This window comes from Ruditapes philippinarum, unplaced genomic scaffold, assembly GCF_026571515.1.
Source record: "Ruditapes philippinarum isolate M1 unplaced genomic scaffold, ASM2657151v2 ctg311_1_1_1_1, whole genome shotgun sequence".
Lineage (NCBI taxonomy): Eukaryota > Metazoa > Mollusca > Bivalvia > Venerida > Veneridae > Ruditapes > Ruditapes philippinarum.
Window position 1 is genome coordinate 365,017 of NW_026864451.1, and position 14,744 is coordinate 379,760.

The following is a 14,744-nucleotide window of genomic DNA, read 5'->3' on the forward strand; positions in this document are numbered from 1 at the left end:
ACTTAAATAGTTTACGTTAGTGTTTAGACTGTTGCAAATAAGTATCAATAGAAACGTGCATTCTTGCGCTGTCCGAAAATTAAGGTCTATCTTGTCAAATTGTTAAAAAAAATCTAAAAAAGTAAATAATTTGTGTAAAAAAAACCAAACAAAAACAACACTCTGCTTTATACGTATTGATTTTATTTAAAATACTGATATATTTCTGTTGTGATATCTGGCTCCGTTACAGTTATGATTCTAGCACAGCTTGAACTATTGCATCTTGCGCAGGGAGACAATAATCTTACTTAACTGTATTGATTTATTCTTGAACCACCAAACATGTCAATTTGGCAAGTAAGTATTTTTTGCATCGTTTTGTTCGTATTGGAAATCATTTCCATACTTTAAATAAACAATATCACCTTTAAACAAGGCAACAATGATGATAGGTAAAGCTTATAGCTTTCCATTACACAGTTACTTCCATATACTTTTTATCAGGGATGAATTTGTATTTAGCATGATTAAAGACAAGCATATCTTTTTTCTAATTATCTTGATAATTGCTGGTACAAGTACAAGCGCCAAAAGGATGAAGCGGTAAAGTTATTTCATTAACCTTCTTTTTGTAAGATTAATCAAAGAAAACGATAATAAATCTCAATTATCATGGTGGTCCATTCCATTTACATAAGAACAATTTCAAAATGGTTCTACGGGTTAATTGAGTTTAACACAAACATTAATTTTAAACATTTTGCCACATTTAAACAATTGTGAATATATCAGAAAGTTCAATAAAATGCAGTTTATAATTGCCTTGATTGTTAAATAAGTTACCTTTTGTACAAAAAGGTTTATTTATATCGAAAAGATACAATTAATTGTACACCTTATAATCCATAAAGAGACATTTATATCATCCAATCATCTAGATGATTACTCATATAAGCCATAGCGTCAAAATGCCGTATTATTTACCTCTTGTTTGATAACCAATCTTAATAACACTGGTCGTCTATTGCATTTACCCTTGACCTGTTGGCGGCAACATATTCTACATATGTGACAAGTGTAATCCAAGATCAGCGGCCCATCCGTGAGAATGTCGCTCCACTGTTCGTTATTTAGTAAGTATATATTTTAAGTTATTCTATTAAATTACTAAATGATTCTTTTGTCCGGATTGAACAGTACTGAAGCTAGGTTCATTACCTAAACATAACAGAAAAATATATCTAGTTTATAACAGTACATGATAAAACGCCATTCTGGTATTTTATTTGTAAATTTGTTTGTTTGTTTCATTTTACGCCTTTTTCCAACAGTATTTCAGTCATATAGGCGGGTAGTTTCCTAACCATCGTTCCTGGAGAGTTACACCAGTACTAGACTACCTTCCTCCGCGCTAAACTACCAAAGCATCTCCCGGGGATCGAACCCACGCCAGAGAGGTAACTGGATTAGAAGTCATCGACTCCATCCCCTCGACCACGGAGGCGGTTTTATTTGTAAATACTGTAGAGTTCTTGTTAATTTGAATGCTGCTCAGCTACACAAGAAATGCATGAAAATAAAACAAACTCCGTGCGTATTTCGCTAAGAGAAAAATTGATTAAATTCCCAAATAAATATAACAGCAGTGACAAAGTTTTAGACATTTGAAAAGTTTGGATGGCAAGATGAAAATCTGTTCTCAATTTAGGGAAAGTAAATTTGTCTTAAATGCAACAAGCAGTATCAAAAATATTTTTTAAATCATTAATCATTTTCATTATAGATATGTCCATTGCATTTTTGGACACAAAGCATTACGCATGAAATTCGAAGCTTTTTTTATGCCAAGAAAAACAATATCTTTTAACATTTAGAATAACATTGCAGTTTGAAATCATACATTTTTTTTTAATTCTGCATGAAGAAAATGTGACAAATGGGCATTTCAATGACAAAAAAATGTATATTTAACCTAAATATTTTCACGATTTATGGACTTTTTCTTTCCCACGCATTATTTATTTTCCAGCCATTTTATTACACGGAATGTGATTGATGGTGTCATTTCAAAAAAAGGTATATATGCATTATATTTCTGGAAGTCACGTACTGTACTACAAACAGAAATTATAACAAAAAAAGGGTTCCTTTTACAAACACAGACGATAACTGCATTACAAATATTTAAATGATCTACGGGCCGTTTACTTCCCACACATTATTTAATTATATTCTCATCGTTTGAGCATTGTGATGGATGCATTCCAATGGGACAAAAAAGATATTAATGAATTATCTTCTTTGATATCCCGCGATTAAGACGTGGGTGTCATTTCCGTTTTATATGATGGTATTTGTTTATCGAAATGTGCAAGAGAGCGAGAGATATTTGTAACATTGTATACATTTAAAGTATGCGACATCTAAGTGTATTAATTAAAGTATTACCTTTAATCACTACTTGAGTCACATAAGTCTGATATCATTTAATATCTAGTATATAATAAATGCTTTATCAGGTTAATGTCAATGTCATGGTGTTGATTATTTTAATGAAAAAAAAAACATAACAAATCATGATTTTGGTTAATATGTCATACTTCACTATCAAAAACATATGATCTTATTTTTGTGTTTATAATTCTTTTTTTGGACAAATTAACATCAAGCAAGATGGAGTAAAATTTCGAATTGCATTTGCCTTAAATAACTTAATTTAAGCCTTTATTTTCACTCTTTGTTCATTTCTTTTAAATAAAAAATGCAACAAACGCATTTACTTTCTACTTATACGTCAAAGAATTTGTGAAATTAATATAATGAATTTATTAAGCTTAAATCGTAAATTCAGGATTCAAAGTTTTAAAATCGCGAATTTTATGTCATAAACCACGTTTTCTTGATTTAAATGTTTATTCATATTTCAGATTATTATATATCATTCATATTTAATAATACATCTTGCAGACATGAAATAACAAATCGACACCTATATGACATTTGTGGAATGCCGGATATCTATGATGAGTATGATCAGATCACTATGTAAAACATTTTAGAATCTATTAAGTAAACAAAATATCTACACTGTATAAAATTTCAAAATGATTTACCAAAAAATTTGTCTATCGAATATGACAGATATCACAAAACAAACATCTAGATTCACAATTCTTTACATGTTTTGATATTTAAGCACATTTTAAAAAAGTAAATGTTCAAGTTCTGAAACGTGAACATGTTTTTATAACCTCTAATCCCCTTACAAAATTCCACTTAGTTTAGTTCCACCCATTGTTTTCGTTAAGGGCACAAGCATTTTTACTTGGGTACCATACACCACTTTTCATGACACTAACGTGTCACACTGGTGGTTCCATGATGGTGATCGTATGAACACATCTGCATATGTTCCTTAATTCAAAATTTTACCATTACTTGTTGAAATGTTGAATAATGCTTAAACCGGTGCTAGGAGACATGGAAGATAGCTTGCGAATACAACTACCGTTCATGAAAAGGCGTATAAGGCGTTTAGGGCACACGCATTTTTTTTACTTGGGGACCATATGCCGCTTTTCATGGAATGACACTAACGTGTCACATTGAATGTTCCATGAAAACCGCCACATGAACACATCTGCGGATGTTTCAAAATTTTAAATTTTACCAGTTCATGTTAAATGTTGAATTTTGCTTAAGCCGGTGCTAGGGTGCGTGGACGGTAATTTGCACTTGACAGTACCGTCCATGAACAGGCTCAATCAAACTAAGCCTGTAACATTTTCAATTTTGCCGTGTTGTGCATTCTTTGGGGATTCTTATTTCACTCTATTTAATCAAACTGAGCCTGCAACATTTTCAATTTTGCCATGTTGGGATTTCTTTAGAAATTCTATTTTTGAATTCTATTTTTCTCTATTTTGAAGTTATGCAATAAATGTTAAAAGTAGGCTTGCAAGCCGTTCATACTATGTATATTGTTATGTGAATTTTATATCAAAGCAATATACAATGAATGTCATGCGAAAACAGTGAACACTTTAAGTGAATTGGTATACAATAGAACGTCTGTAATACAAACCACGAAATGATTATATATGGATAATGTTAGCAAGTGTTATATACATGATCTGATATTACATAAATGTATGTTCTCGTAGAAGATAATAAAATGTTCTAGAGCAAAATATCGTTACTTATCATATTATTATTCATACTTGATTTCTTTAGAACATTAAAACCTTTTTCTTTTCCAGCACTATTCTATAAGAATATGCAAACGATTCATTCCTATTATGTTCACCAATATTTGAAATACTTCTGGAAACTTGCCCATTGTTGAACGATACTTTATAATATAAAGAAATTCAGTCACCTAAGCACACTTTAGAAGTATCCTTTTCATAAATATTTGAAAATATTAAATTAATACGAAATAATATGGAATAATGATAAAATATATAAAAATAATCAACTATTTGCAAAAGTAAATTGAATACGACAGTTTCATCCTGTGACTAATTTAATGCATGCCACTGAACATAAATCAAATCTGAAAGAAATTGCAAAACTGAAACATTTGGTATCAAAGTGTGATGCAGAAAATCAACTTAATTGAACGAACTACATAACGCCAATTATGTCGTTTTCTGATATTTATTGCATAAACATCTGTCCATGGCCAATTTTAATTAAATTCAGTTTATTACTCAATTTCGATATGCAATACTAAAGGATATAGATTTGTATGATAATATAAGATAAAAAATTTATTTACATTTCTCAAATACATGCACGATAGTCACAAAATATCTTCAATAGGTTCACATAGTTTGATACTTAAACACATACGTATTATGCTCAGATTTGATATTTCAAAAATTTGAAAATTGCTACACTGTCTCTTTGTAAACAGAACATAAATATGTTTCGACTTCACGCACAGTAGATATGTTATGTTTAAAACTCTACACACTATAGGAGGCCACAACAGGAATATATTGTGTCATTAAAAATACACTAGCAGTTTTTTTTAGAACAGACCATCTTTACTTGTCCTTCAATAGGGAATTCAGCTTCCAATACATAGTTAATTCTGTACACATTCTTTTATTCAAATAAGAATATTCAGTAAGAATTTCATAGCTTTTAATAAATTTATTTGATAAAATTATTTTTACACATTGATCTGCATAGTGTATCTTAAATATTAATGTTTTGTTTGTTTTGGGTATTACGTCACACCGACAATGTATAGGTCATTTGGCGACGTTCCAGCTTTACTGGTGGAGGAAGACCTCAGGTGCCCTTCCGTGCATTATTTCAGGCACGAACGGGCACCTGAGTAGAACAACCGACGTTCCGTAAGCTAGCTGGTTAGCTTCCTCACATGAAAGAATCCAAAGTCCCTGTCAGGAGTCGAACACACAGCGGTGAGGGGCAAGTGGTTTGAAGTCAACGACCTTAACCACTCGGCCACAGACGCCCCTTACAATATCTTACATGTATCTACCAAGTAACATTGGCCTAGTAGTGAGCAAGAAACTGGATTGCATAATTCCTGGCATGCAAACCATTGCTTGCATGTACTAAAAAGCATATAAATAAAACAATGTATTAACCTCTGACAATTAACAATATTCATGTTGTGCCTTTTTAATTTGAATTTCAAGAAACATTTGAAGCGATCGTTTTGGTTTGTCTAACACAACAGCAAGGACACAGGACATAATGTTGTTAATAATATTGTAAGAGGATGGAATCTGTTCTATTTATTATCATTTATTACATAGCATCTGATTATTTTCTACATTTATACGCTGTTTTGTTTGATGTATACTACCTAAAAGCATTTTAATAGCAAACACTAGAAACAAGACCTTTGTTTGGCAATAACCATGAACGACAAACAAAGAAGGACAACATTCACTTAACAGGATCCACCCAGTCATACAGGAGCATCTGTAAGGCAATGGACAAAAAGGAGGGCAACAGGGCGGAAAAGGAAAGGTGGGAATCATTGATAATGATCAAATAGCAACTAAATAAGAAAAAAGGAAAGTAAAACGTAAATTTTATTTATATCAGAGTGGCGTCAATATGGATAAAACACTACTTTCTATCAAATCCGACAGAACAAAATGTCCTTTGCTTGCAGTTTTATTACTGCGTACCAGAATCAAAATAACTGTACAAAATATTAAATATTTATCAATTGTACATGAAGATATGCTTCCAAACAGAATAAGAGCAAAAAATGACAATTACATCGAAAGAACTTTACTTAAATATAACAACTATCTGGAAGCGCACTGAACTGATCTTTGACATTAATACACCGTAAGTGTACTTATGTATTTTTTTGTAATTATCCTTGTTTATAGGTTAAAGAAAAATAAATATCTTGTAAGATCATAAAGAAGCTAAGTAGATTTGGCAACAGGCACACTGTGCCATATAAATCAAATATACCGTACTCTTTGAGTACCCATTGACTCTGAACTGTTATTCCCGGCAATTCGGCAAGAAATTCCTTGGTTCGTCATGCTTTTTCGCTCTTTTTACACTTAAACTTAATCCATTAACTTGGATTGTTTTCAAATTTATCTTCAACCGTAACACATACTGTGTTCATGACTTTAATTCATATCCACAAGTTTGTGTATGTATTATTAATTGTTACTCAAGTGATGAGTTTAATGCAAATTTTATGGTGCCTTTATGGTGTCAATTTAAGCATTTTTCATAAGATTATCCCGGAAACATGGTTATAAATGTAACTAGTATAATTTGCGAGCCTGATTTTTTACAACATATAAAAAAAATACTTCATATTGTCCTAATTTTTTAGTTATTTGCTCTTAAAAATAAAATAAGAGAGCCAAACAACTCTTGTTCAGGGGCAGTTAACTCATAAAGTAGCATTGGGGCCACGAACATTTTGCATCGAATTGTTTAAATTATATCTCTTTTTAGGTATGCAATGTTAAAGAAACTTCTCTGTGCAATTTTAAATATTTCTTTTTAGACCTTAAAAATACACTACTCGTATAGACTCGTGTCGTATGTACATAATTTCTCATCGTTCAGGATACGTCCGTTGCCGAGTAGTTAATGTCGTTTATTTCAAGCCCCTTGCCCATCCCCGCTGTGAATTCAAATCCCGCTAGCGGCTTTGGATTCTCTTCTTTGAGGAAACTTATCAAGTTACTCATTGGATCGTCGGTGGTTTTACTCAGGTGCCTGAAATAATGTATGCAAGAGCACCTGATAACTCTCTGCACCTGTAAAAGCGAAAAGTCGCTACTCATGCGACTTTACACACAACCAACAAAAATGAAATTGTGCTCGTACAAATTCAATCACAGAATCTGATGTTAAATGGAAACGTTTGATTAAGACGGTGCTATGTGGCATTTACGGTTTATTGCAGTACCACTGTTTCCAATAAACTGGCTCGATCATACCGAATTAACATACTTTCTTCCTATTTGTCGACCGTATGCGTTTTCTTTTCATGGTCGTTTTTTACATTAAATGCATGTTATTGTTTAATCCTTTAATGTATGACGTTAAATGATTCTGACATAAGACAAGAGCGTTATAAATGTTAAGTAACGATTGAAGTATGTCCAAATTCTTTCTAATTAAGCTTAACTATCAACACCTGTTTAAAAGATGATTCCAGCTTTTTGTCTAACATGCGAAGCCATCACACAACAATATAAACATACAAATAAAGATAATAAATCTTAACCAAAGAAACTGTTTACTTCGTTACACATTGATGTAATTTCGTGGAATTTTAGCGGGCATTCGCAGACAAAGTAAACTTCGCTATTGATTGCATCAAATTGCATGACATGTTTAATCTAAGACTTCGAACTAGCATAATATTCTAATGTATACCGCATGAAGAATGTGTTTCGTCAGTTTCTCGCTAAGGATATTGTGGGAGCATCATTCTTCTTTGTTTCTGATAAATATGAAATATGCACGGAAGTGTACATTGTTATAAGCATACTGTTTATGTGAATCACATGATTAGTTGTATTGTCAAGTTTAATATTTCTTCCTGAACATAATTTGTCAAAACTTTAATATCAGGACTTTTGTCAAGTTCGGTCACATATTATCAAAGGAACACATATATATACATGTAATTGATCTTAACCGTGTTTTAATACAATTGCGGACCTGACATAATCAATGAGAACCGCCATAAAGGTGCCCAGGAAGGCACCATCAAAAGCAAGCACAAATAGCTGACCAAGGGCAAACAAAGCCCTGAAAGTGGATTGCTGTCAATTATCAAAAGAAAGTAAAAATCAAATCAAAGTAACAATCAAAAGAAAGTATCATACATTGTAATTATATTCACCGGATTTTTTTAAAGAAGAATAAGATAACAGTGTATGATAGTTCAGATTAATTTGTTAGAAACGTTGCAAAATTCTTGTTGAATTAAATAAATATTTTATAACTTACATATACTTCAAACATTTACATGGAATATAAATCTTGAAAAAAATGCTACAATAACTGAAACGTTGACACGCAAAATTGAGAAATTAATTAAAAAATATCAAATTAAACAGAAATGACATAATTCATGCTAATAAATGTTATTTATGACATACTATTTGTTCATGGTATTTGAATGCAAACAAGTAACTTCAGTATAAAATTCAATTTTAATGAAATATAGAATAATTATGATAAATTAAATGTTTATATTCAAATATAATTTGTACTATTTTTAAGAACCTTACCACACGCCGTGAACAGTCAACAAACGTATAAATATTGTTAACAGCATTGCTTAACGTGTTCATCATTTAGTTGTATGCTGCAATAACGACATTAATTTAATTCTTATTTGTGTTTTTACCGTGAATAAAAACAAAGTAAACTTTAACTTATCTTAAACTAACAACAAGAAAACTATATAAAATTTAGAAACTAAAGGAAATGAATTAAAAATAAAGTGACATCTGTATTTACAAGAGCACCGCATGCGGTGTTAATTCTCGTCTGCGGAAAGTTTCCAGCTAAAAAAGGGCACAACTCCAAAAATATTGGTTTTAGAATTATGTCCTTTGTCTAACAACTGCACCTTGTCATGATAAGCAAGTATTCAACATTTATGTTGATACTTTTTTCGTATGTTTAAATAATTGGTACATTAAAAGTTTGCATTAAAGTTTTTACACGACGACGCATCGATCATAAAAGCTCGCCTTTTTCTTCAGAACAGAGGAGCTAAAATTATATTTCATATAGAGAAAATGTTTTTGTTTTGTTTCTTTTTAACAAAAATATATTTATCAAGTGTAACTATTCATAACTTGAATGCTTACAAATGAATAATGTCAACAAAAAACACAACAGCATGCATGCTAGGGGAAGTCATAAACTATGAAAATTATAAAAGAATACGGTGAGAACACAGGGTTACACCCGTAATTTCGGTATTTAACGATACAAAATCTAAATGGAAAACTGTCATGTTGTGTATGATTTAGGCTTAATTTCAAATTTTTCCCAAGTTAGTCACTTATTGTTCTCACTTAGATACAGAAACAAATACATTTTGCACATATTAGAAGTGGATAATAATTTAATGGTAAATTATTGTTTCACAGGTTAAATGAATAAACAGTTTCTTGACTTAAATTACAGAAACTGCATAAATTTGTGCTCAGCACATGTGAAAATGTAAAGACCTATTTAAATATCAAAAATAGCACATGCAGCAATCATAGTATCATGTCAGTTAATATATATTAAGAGTAAATTTTTAACATTAATACGATGAAATAAAAATGTTTATATACAAACCGATTATTCTTTCGAAAGGTATCATTACATTTTTTTGTGAGTAACAAATAACCACACAAACTTGAAATGATCCAGAGGCTTAAGGACAAATGAATGTGATGTATCATTTTACGCGGAGAATATGCCAACCGTGAAAAGCACTAACTTAAAAAGGGCGAAGTGATTTCTAGGAATACTGTATTATTCTATCATGTTATTTTCTTTAAAATAAAAATAAACAAACGCAATCCGGATACTTCAAGGCAATGAAATGAATGACTCATCAACAACAGTAATTTGATCAGGAAAGTGTAACTTTGTTTGTCAAATGCTTCTTATTCACCCGTTCCGTTTGAGAATGCACCTTTTGGCATAAAAACATCCTATCATAAGAGTTTTTGTTGTTGCAAGTATGTGGGAGATATTTTGATAAAAGAAAAATGTTAAACATCGTAAATCATGGTCAAAGAATGTATGATTATTTATCTTACACGTGAATCATGTGTTATAATTATAAACATATCTTGTTACTTTGCACTATTAAATAAAATGATAAGATACTTATGTAATGCAAAAGATTAATAATAGAATAACAAGAATTGAGTCCGTTGGAAGAAACCAGTTCTAATGTCAAAATAGAAATCATTTCAATGGAGGAAAAATAATAACTGATACAGGCTCGTGATCATGTGACGTTGTTGCTCGTCTTTTTCTTTCATATTCGTGAGTTAGGACGCAATGTTTTAATAGTTTGATACAAGGACGTCCCCGGTAGTGTTATTACCTAAACATTACAGTAACTGTCAAATGACACCGCACTAGCACGCGGATGGCATCCATCAAGGTATAGTCACTTTATACAAAATACAAAATACAACAAAACCAGAATAACCAATTATGAGTATATTATTATGCAAGAATAGCGCGTATGCCCTTTTTTCGTACAAAGATATCTACAGAAGCTGTCAGACTTATTGAATCCCTCACCATACAGGCATTGGCTAAAAATTCGTCCGATGTTAATGCACGTAAAAGGTGTACATGTATTAACCTTCTATTGATGCTGATTCAGAAGCTGTGAAATTCTTTTAAAATCATTCTTAAAGAAGTATCCCTTACGGAATTCACTTATAAGTCACTTATAGGCTATTTTATATGTAGATTATACTTCACTTAGTCAATTCACCTATAAGTCAAGTATATGTATTTTAAATGCAAATTAGATGTAAGTGCAGTATATGTGTCTGGCATTTTGACATATAAGTGAAGTATAAGGGGTTTTTTATATAAGTCACCATATATGTGACATGTAATCAAAGATATGCTCAACTTATAAGTAACATATAAGTGAGCTTATATGTTACATATAAGTGACTTAATATAAGTCACTTATAAGTAACATATAATCACATGTAGTCGCATATATGTTACTTGATGTCAAAAAGCTTGAAATTAAAATAAAGTTTTAGTAATTTAATTTCAAAAATTTTTATTAATTTATATTCATAGTCATACAAAAAGCAAAATACAAAATACAAAATTCAGTTCAATCATCTTACTTCACTATACAAAAACAATATTTCATTGTAACAGCAAGTTTTTGTTTTTTACTGGTTTTCTTGGAATCAAACACTTTATTTATATAATTATTTTGCTGGAAGTCTGTCGGTGAGGAACTGTTCAAATCATAATTATTTTTTTAAACTACTATTTCTTTTATTGATGTCTGTTTCAGTGCTCTGATTCTGTTTCCTCGGAGAACTTCCTGTGGCTGTGTTCACCTTTAAAGATAAAATTCATAATTAACTAAAAAAGATGTGGAATAATTCCGACTATTGTATATGCAGTTATATTTCATATTTTTTATATCATCAAACTATATTACCTATTTATGCTTATGCATATACAAATATACTAAGTTACACAGTATTTCATTTTAGTGCACAAGTCAACAATGTTATTTAAGAATTGCTAAAAGTCTCTATAAGAATTGATTAACTGCACTATTTGCAACAACATTTATTATGCTCTTTTCTTGGAAAGATTTAGAGCAGTAAGTATAGAGATTAAAATAATATACCTTTTCAGGCTCAATACTGCATATCATTATTCACCTGGCATCTCAAAGTAAGAACTGGTCCCACTAGCCTGCAATGTATGTAAAATGGAATATCAGATTTCTCCATTGAAAACAACAATAAAATGATAAATGATTATGATGACCCTGTCTTATTCAGCTCATAAAACTACTGATTACATGTACTATTAAGTTCTAAAAATTCAATTAATTTAACTATTTAATCTAGATTTAAATCAATTACAATTATTAGTAAATCTAATGTATGAAGACAACCTTGAATCTCAAGTTACAAATTTTAGTTTGCTGCCATCTTACTTTGATTGTTTAATATATAACCTGTATCAATTCTGCATAAATGTAACTCAAAGGTATTTACCTGATTTTGTTGTATATCTTCTTGTCCAAGGTGATTCTCCTTGTCATTCTTATTTACCATAACTATACTTAAACATCTTAAACAAAACAATATCTCTAAAATTCCTAAAACATTAAGTAGATTCTCTGTGATTTCCACCAGCTTGCTAACCTAAATGTTTCAGACTTACAACTGTGTACCTGGGCAGATCCAATGTTATGTAAAACAGGGTAAATCCAAAAATCAAAGCACTCATCAGTTCTATCTTACAATCATTGAATGTAAAAAAAATCAAATAACTAATAGATATGTAAAGTTTAAAAATCATTATACATTTTTGAAAAAGAAAATGCAATGTCCTTTTTTACAAATTCAGGATAGGAAATGTTATCTTTCCCCAAAATAATCACATGGAACAGTCTGATTTGTAGGAAAGACCAGTCAAAAAATTAGTCATGCACATATGGTGGCAAAGGCAGGTGGCCAGTTTTATCAGACCTTTGATCTATGTGGTGTATCAGTGGATGTAGAATATATAAGCAATCTTCAGGCATATTGGTTCCTTGATTTTATATAGATTAAAAGGGCAATATAAACTGTTTATTTCAAGCACTGTTTTTTTTATTGTTTAAATATCTAAAATACACTAGGCCTAAATGTCTTAAAAATAACACTTGTATATCTAAAAAAATACACCTCTTTTTCTTGTTAGAATATCTTACTTCAGCGAAATTAGGTCTGTAAGAAGTACAGTAGGTAAAAACATATAGATTTCAATGTCTGTTTCAAGTTAGAAAAAAAAGAGTAGAATTGTGCCTTGGGTGACTTTTATATGAAATATTTTCCTTGTGAGAAGAAATGACATGGAATTTCATTTCTGTCCATGGTAGCCTAGAAATCACTGATTGAATGCCATTTCTGTCCCAATTCCGCACAGAATATGTACCAACATTTTTTACAGGTAATATACTTAATTGATAATCATTTTTCCTATTATCTTATTTAAAAACCCCCAGCTGTGTTCAAAAATTAATAAGCAACATTTAAAAAAAAATCTTAATTGTTTGTGATTAAGGTCTAAGATTATAGTATTTTAAATTCTGAGTATTTTGATACCCATTGTGTTAAAGCAAAGAATTACAAATCAACTTCAATAAATTTTATCAATTTTTCTCATGTTTTTGTACTTAGTAATTTTTTCAGCTTTGCTCAGTCTCGCAAAAGTTCTAAGTTTTCACTTATATCTAACATAGAAACTGGTTACTTCAAACTTCACCAGTATAAGGCACTTATAGGTGACTTGTATGTGACTAATATGTTGGGGAAAAAAAATGGCCAAAAGTGACTTATATGTAGCATATACCTATAACTGACTTAGACAGGTTTTTAGGTGATTTATAAGTGACTTATATGTAACTTATAGTTCTCTTATAGGTCAAGTATAAGTTGCATATAAGAAACATATAAGTCACTTAAAGTCATTTTGGTAAGGGAAGTCAGCTCAATTATGAATATGCCAACGGTATTTATTCCGCTCTTATTTATTTTTGTGATGGTTTGCATATTTCAAGACTTAGCAATTTCAAAGTCATTCTTTGTTGACAAATATGTGGGTTGTTCCTGATTAGAAGAAATAATTTACACCATAAATCTTGATCGAAGAATGCATCATCATTTATCTACTGCAAAAATCACATGCAACAATTATAAAAATATTACATTTCACATGCACTTCTAACAAAACATGACAAGATACTTTCGTGAAGCGAGAAAATAAATAAAATCAAACATTTTGTTCATGCGTATAAAAAAGAGATATATCTAATAGAAAATCTTATCTTTCCGAGAAATAACGATTGCCTCTTCTCTGGCTCATATCTTAGAGGCCATGACTGGTGTTGGTTTACATATGTAAAAACAAGTCACTTTACATAAAATGAAAGTAAAATCGTCTAGACATGATATAAAATATTCCGACGTAGGTGTGAACAAGTCTGTTTCAACGATATATGATCCGCATGGAGATAGTTATTATCTAATTTGTTATTAGTCAAATATTACATTGTCATCAAACATACTCATAAATATTTGGAACCCCTTGTTTCTTGGGATAAAGGATTCTATAGCCAGCTGACATTCGATAACAAATAATGTTACTTTAAACAAATATATAGATTATAAATTCAGATAGTGTTCTTTCTGTCGCAAATATAACGATGTTATAACAAGGCGTTTTGTCTCGCGTTCGTATGAACATTAACACGTAGTGTACGTATTACTATTGTCGCGAAAAGGAGCTTTGTATAATAAATCATAATAACCAAAGGGCGTTTTTTTGGAGAAATGAATAAACTTCCGTGCTGATAAACATTAAAATGAATTTCATATTATTATTGTTTTCACTCAGTGAAATAATGATATTCAATATGCAATAAATATAAGAATCCCTAAAGAAAGTCCAAAACGGCAAAATTAAAAATGTTGCAGGCTCGGTTTGATAAACGC

General features: G+C 30.7%; 1 long non-coding RNA gene across 1 annotated transcript; it reads right to left on the reverse strand.

Annotated features, from left to right (window-relative positions):
- Positions 1-11,377: 11,377 nt before the first annotated feature.
- LOC132725629 (uncharacterized) lies at positions 11,378-13,735 on the reverse strand. The gene is made up of 3 exons (XR_009625090.1): positions 12,261-13,735; positions 11,885-11,952; positions 11,378-11,585 (listed from the first exon to the last, which is right to left on the reverse strand). It is a non-coding gene; the product is annotated as an uncharacterized LOC132725629 (long non-coding RNA).
- Between the last annotated feature and the right edge of the window lie 1,009 nt (positions 13,736-14,744).